We start from the raw sequence: 6115 nt of genomic DNA, 5'->3' as shown, positions 1-6115 counted from the left end.
ATATTAGGAAACTTATTGTGAAGTTCTTACCAAAATCTATAATTTGAATTTGATCTGAGGAAAAGACAGCCTCAAATTGAGGAACTTTTTACAAAATAACTGAATGATATTCTTCAAAAGTCAGGAAAGATAAAGACTGAGAAATTGTCCCAGATTGGAGACTAAGAAATCAGGAAAACTAAATATAATGTGTAAACCTGGACTGGATCCTAGGTCAGAAAAAGAATACTAGTGGTACAATTAGAAACATTTTTGTAAGGTCTGTAGATTAGTTAAGAGTATCCTATGTTAGCTTCCTGGTTTCAATCATTAAACTAAGATTACATAAGATGTTAACATTAGGGGAAGTAAGGTGAAGGGTATATTGAAATTCTTTGTACTATTTTGCTACATATTTTGTAAGTCCAGAATCCTTTTAAAGGAACAATTAATTTTTTTAAAATTAAAAACAAATCTGAAAATCTAGATAATTGGATTTCAGTGCATATCTGCAAGGAGTTGATGCATTTCTGAGAATAAGAAAATGGAGATTTCAAGTTGCTTGCATTTACATAAGATCAGTGAATAGCTTGAGCATCCTGGCATCTTAATTAAAGAGAGAATGAGACCCACAAAGGCAGAAAGACACACAGTGAAAGGCATCCTATGATGGTGGTCGGCACTGACAAAGCACTTCAGGACTTCCTCTTGGAGTCACACCAAGGAGGTGATCACTGTCCTTGTCACAGCCATGTCTGTGCTACAGAATCAAAGGCAGGCTGTTCTCTGATTGGTTGGGTCAGGCTGCTAATGAGGCAAAGGTCGTGGGTTGGATCTGCTCTCAGGGCCTGTGAGTGTCACTCTGTCTCCTGACATTTCTCTGATCACAGAGAGCCAGGTGTGACAGCTTGACTGCACCGGCACAAGGCTGGCTCTACTGTGGAGAAATAATGAAGACCCACACCCTCCCTAAGGTCACCTTTAAACATAATAGGCATACTTGAATAGAATCCCTGTCATCTAAATACATTTCTAAAAATAACTGCACCAGGAGAGGGATCCCTTATTAGATTTACTTTCCCATATTTAGCCTATAATTAGGAGACTTGGAAGGGTGAAGCTGATTGGCCTCCAGTGCAATTCACAGACACAGAGAAATTCTTGAGAGCCACATTACCTCCTTAGCAGAAGCATGAGCTAGCTTTAAAGGCATGAGCTCTGATTTAATATCACTTAGGCAGCCACCAAAGAACATAAAGAATGAGGCTGCTGACCTTGTTCCTGACAGACATTTTTCGGTTTTCATGTTCCAAAAATTATTAAGAAGGGGCTTCTATCAACATGACTTTTCCTGAGTCTCTTGTGTTTATGAGGAGAGCTTTGCTGATGTACTCACGATTTCAAACTGGAAGGTAAGCATGAAGATGGATAAGTCTTTGTTTCAAGTATCAGTATGTTTTAGAGACAAAAGCAGCTAAGAATTAGAACAGATTTAAGCATACGAATTGATTTCATTATCATGAGCAAATACAGTAATTTGAAAGAAAATTTACTTCTGTGGTAATTTTTAAGTTAAAAAAAAATTATTTAGTGGGCTTTAGTCTCTTCCACCTACAGTTAGAAGAGCTGAATCTATACTAAGTGAAGTTATCCCTTTGAAATTCTTTTTAAATTTTTTTATTGGAGTATAGTTGCTTCCTAGGGTCTTCCCTGATGGCTGAACAGGTAAAGAATCCACCTTCAGTGCAAGAGACACAGGAGACACAGGTTCGATTCCTAGGGTAGGAAGATCCCCTGGAGGAGGAAATGGCAATCCACTCCAGTATTTTGGCCTGGAGAATTTCATGGACTGAAGAGCCTGCTGGGCTACAGTCCATGGGTATGCACAGAGTTGGACACGACTGATGTGACTTAGCACGCACGCAGGTATAGGTGCTTTGCAGGTGGTGCTAGTGGTAAGGAACTTGCCTGACAATGCAGGAGACATAAAATAATGGGTTTGATCCCCTGGAGGAGAGCATGGCAACCCACTTCAGTATCCTTGCCTGGAAAATCCCATGGACAGAGGAGCCTGACAGGCTCAAGTCCTAAGGTCACAAAGAGTCGGACAAGACTGAACAAACACATCCACACCCATAGTTGCTTTACAGTCTTGTGTTAGTTTCCGTTTGTAAATATAAAATGGCTGGGTGACAGGGAAGTGTCTTTGAATGGCAGCGTTCCCCACTCCAGTGCTTTCTCCAGTAACATATGGATCTTCAGGTCCTCCCAACATTTACTGGACAAGGCGAGGTTTGGAAATGAGCAACACATACCTGCCCCCCAAAATCTTTTAAATCTCTCTTGCTGCTGCTGCTAAGTTGCTTCAGTCATGTCCGACTCTGTGCGACCCCATAGACGGCAGCTCACCAGGCTCCCTCGTCCCTGGGATTCTCCAGGCAAGAACACTGGAGTGGGTTGCCATTTCCTTCTCCCATGCATGAAAGTGAAAAGTGAAAAGTGAAGTCGCTTAGTCGTGTCCGACTCTTAGCGACCCCATGGACTGCAGCCCACCAAGCTCCTCTGTCCATGGGATTTTCCAGGCAAGATTACTGGAGTGGGGTGCCATTACCTCTCCTAATATCAGTGTACTCAATAGATGGCAGGAAAATGAGCTGTTTCCCCAGGTTGAGACTTGTCCAAAGTGCCTCATGATAACAGAAATAAAATGAAAACTAGGAACATATTCTCCATCTAAAATTTGTGAAACCATAGTCCACCTGGGCTGAGTAGAGCTGAGGACAGTTACAGAAATCAGTGGTAGCAAAACCAACACCTGTGGAATATAAGGGAAGTAAAATCCCTTAAGACTCTGGAACCACTTGGTTGTAAATATTCTTAAACCAAGGCTTATAAGACAAAGATGCCAGCCCATATTATACTAAAATGGTTGTCATTTTTAGATGAAGCAATTCACATTCGGCCACTCCATCTTGATTTGTTTTCCCACAGGCAGATCTGAATAGGCATATCCCTGTGTTCCTTTTTTATAGAGTTTTACTGTCCCAAGAATAGACTAATTTCACATTCTATTGCCTGGTTCCTTTACCAGTACACCAAACATAAGGAACAAATAGTCCAAATTATATTCCTCTCTGGAAATAGTTATAAAAGTTTATGTCACTCCACATATACATTCTGCTAGGAAAGCTGGGAGAAAAAATTACCTACAACAAATTGGTCCATGAAATAAGATACAACATTGCTGTCCCAGAGAATACATTAAAGAAAAAAAATTTTTATGACACTTGCTAAAGAATGGTATGGGTGACTTTATACAGGACCATGGCAGTAGGTGTGAGGATCACTGCAGTGGGATTTTGCAGGAGGAGACAGTGATCTGGCTCAAGTCAGAATAGAACAAGAAGTAGGGGTTTTACAGCCAAGGAGTGAGGTGAGGCTGGTGGTCAATAAATGGAAAATTACTAAGAGAGAGGGCAATTATTGCTAAACTAGCCTACCAGGATTCTTGCTCAAGGCAGGCCATGGTGATCAGATGTCACCTGGGGGATGGTGGGGGTGAGGAACCCAATCAGATATCAAGGATGATCAGATATCGGGGATGGAGTATTCTGGCTAAATCAACTTAGCAGGACTCTTGCTAAAATCAGGCAATGTCAAGACAAACACAGAAGCCCCAGAGTTGAGGTTTAGTTAGGGAGAAGATTCAGAGGAGCCTGACTGAAGGTTGGTCAAGGAGAGACTCTTTGTCAATAATGGGAAGTTACCTCCTAATGAGGACCCAGCTTCCTGTACTGCAGGGTGAGCCATGAGGACACAGGAGGAGTCATAACTGCTCTTGGAAAGACAGTAACAAGCAGTGAGGACCCCTATTCAGGGCTGAACGAACCCCTCCAAATAACTCACTCAACCTCTTTTCTGCCCATGCTTGTACTGGGAAATCATGAAAAATTTCTTTTCATAGTTTACTCTGCACATTTTCACACATTATCTCATTCAAAATAAATAATTTTACAAGTGAGATAGTTGACACTCAGAAGCCAAGGTGAGATTCAAGAGGCCAGGGTGGAGACATGTCCCAGCCTGCAGAGCTGTTCCTCCTCTCCCCATCTCCCGTGGGAGGAGTCTGTTTCCGACCAGCATCCTCATGACGACAGGCCTGCTCCCTCTGTGCGTGCAGGCACCTTAGATCACCTCTCTTTTTCTCTCAAAATCCACAGAATGAACATTTGCCCAAAGGACCCCTATCAATCCTACCAAAATATCACCTCAAACTGAATGCAAAGCATCCTCGGCTTCCTAAATGATCCTCTTAATAATTATAATGGCCCTGTTGGATACAGAAGTAGTTTTACAATCTTACTTTTAACCATGGTGACCTATCACCTAAAAGCTCACGTTCAGACATGAGCACATACATTACATTCAAGCTTTGAGAAAGCTTGAGAAGCATCAGGACTCCCTGATCAAGTTTTAGTCTGAGTGGAAAAACTCCACAACATTCAAAACTCTGAAAACCACTATAGTCCATCTGAGATTGGTTAAATCCATGCATGCAGAACCCACGGTTACAGAGGGACAGCCATACTTCAAAATGAAAACATCTGAACAAACAGCAGCTGAGAAAAGTTTCTCTAAACTTTGTTTTAACAGAGCTCTCTGAGAATTCAGCTGCCAGAGATAGAGAGAGAGAGAGAAGACTTACCCTCAGCACCTAGAGAATGTGAGAATTCTGCTGCCACAAATCCCCCTCCAGGGACCTTCCAGCCAGGCAGGATAATGACCATTCGCACCAGCACCTGGATGAGAATTGTGAAAATGTGTCACAAACCTTATAAGAACCTCCCACACTTTCCCACAGAAGCTCTGACCACCAACATGCCCTTATTATGCTGATAGTATATAAACCTTTACCCATGGCTGTTCAAAGAGATTCTCTTTATAGAATGCTGCTGCATGAGTGTATGATAACATTTTCTCTTGTTACTCTGAAGAAAACTCCAGATTGTCAATTAATTCGCAGGTCCCAACTACCACCATTCAGACCTCACTTGGTCAAGGAAAAGTTTTCCTGCCAGGTCTCCAAAATCAACAAGCCACTGAAATGACCCTACTCGCCCTCACCTCCAGGATTCCTGCCATGAGAGAATAAACCACAGTTTGTTTAAGCCACTATTGGTTGGATTTTCTGCAACTTGAAGCAGAAAGAAGAGCCAGTAGTTTACCCTGTTCATTCTTTTTGAGCCAAGACACAAGTGCCCACTCTCCATTCCCCAAAATGATGGGAAAAGTCATAGTTCAGACTTGGATGCCAGAACAATCACAAAAGAAAGTGGAACCTTGTCTGGTCAGATCTATGTTCCAACTCCTATACATCACTAATGTAGATCAGCTTCTCACACTTTTTCTTTGCACAACCTATATCAACTCTGGATTAATCTGGTAAAATGAATAAGACATTTTTAAAACACTGCCATGGCTTTCAAAAACTTCTTTATTGTTCAGAAATGTTTAGTTTGGGGGAAAAAGCAACTATGTGTTTTCATAATTAAATGACACTCTTTTCCCTGAAGTCCTCAGTTTGTTGAGGGACATTGGGAGCTAGGTGATGAAGGGTAGATGGAGAAATGCTGAAAAGGCAGATCACCCAGAAAAGTTTCTCAAGAGATCCCCCAGCCAAAGTCTTCCCCACGTCTGTGGCATTTTTCGGTTTCTGGGGTTTCTAGTGGTCCAACCTATGACACTTTGCAGCAAGTGCAGTCACAGAGACAATGTGGCACCCACCGGGAGCCATTCCCTAACTTTTTGGGTCCCCGCAAATCCTTCCTTCTCCATGGAGAAATTAGAGTCCTTGAGCTGAATGTGTGTTTCTTCCAGAGTTAGCAGTAGAGGAAGAGGTGGAGATGGGAGTGAGCTGAGTTCTAGGTAAGCGGGCTGAAAGAAGCAGGATGGAAGGATGGGAAGTAATGAGCGCCACACCCAGACCTGTGTCCCAGTGGGAAGCATTCAGAAACTGAGAAACTGAATGGGAACTTGAACTACGAAGCCCAAACCTTTAAATTAACCGGGCAGCTGGCAAGACTCTAATAGAATATTTTCGCATTTTAAAAGCTCCATGAAAACTATTTGAATCTCA

General features: G+C 42.2%; 1 long non-coding RNA gene across 1 annotated transcript; it reads left to right on the top strand.

Moving 5' to 3' along the window:
* The first annotated feature begins 1014 nt into the window (after window positions 1-1014).
* LOC113902318 lies at window positions 1015-5551 on the top strand. Its single transcript, XR_003513753.1, has 2 exons — window positions 1015-1391; window positions 4633-5551. It is a non-coding gene; the product is annotated as an uncharacterized LOC113902318 (long non-coding RNA).
* Window positions 5552-6115: the final 564 nt, after the last annotated feature.

This window comes from Bos indicus x Bos taurus, chromosome 12 (assembly GCF_003369695.1).
Source record: "Bos indicus x Bos taurus breed Angus x Brahman F1 hybrid chromosome 12, Bos_hybrid_MaternalHap_v2.0, whole genome shotgun sequence".
Classification (NCBI taxonomy): Eukaryota; Metazoa; Chordata; class Mammalia; order Artiodactyla; family Bovidae; genus Bos; species Bos indicus x Bos taurus.
This window is presented reverse-complemented; position numbering and strand designations above follow the sequence as displayed.